The sequence below is a fragment of the Trypanosoma theileri genome (assembly GCF_002087225.1).
Source record: "Trypanosoma theileri isolate Edinburgh chromosome Unknown TM35_Tth_153_V1, whole genome shotgun sequence".
Classification (NCBI taxonomy): Eukaryota; Euglenozoa; class Kinetoplastea; order Trypanosomatida; family Trypanosomatidae; genus Trypanosoma; species Trypanosoma theileri.
Window position 1 is genome coordinate 8,673 of NW_021639995.1, and position 250 is coordinate 8,922.

Below are 250 nucleotides of genomic sequence, written 5' to 3' on the forward strand. Positions count from 1 at the left end.
TTTTATACTTGTAAGCAGAGCATTGCTGTGCACCTTGTGGTGTGTCTCACTCTGCAATTGTGTGGTTCTGGTAAACGATATCTCTTTTCTTTTTTATTTGCTTTTACATTGTTTCTGAGCGGGATAACATATAATTTGCTTGTTCCTATGGGGATACTAATTATAATGGGGAAAAGGAGAAGCCAACACAGGGAGATTTATACATTATCCGTTGTTATTGCTTCTCTCTCTCTGTGTGTGTGGCTATCTC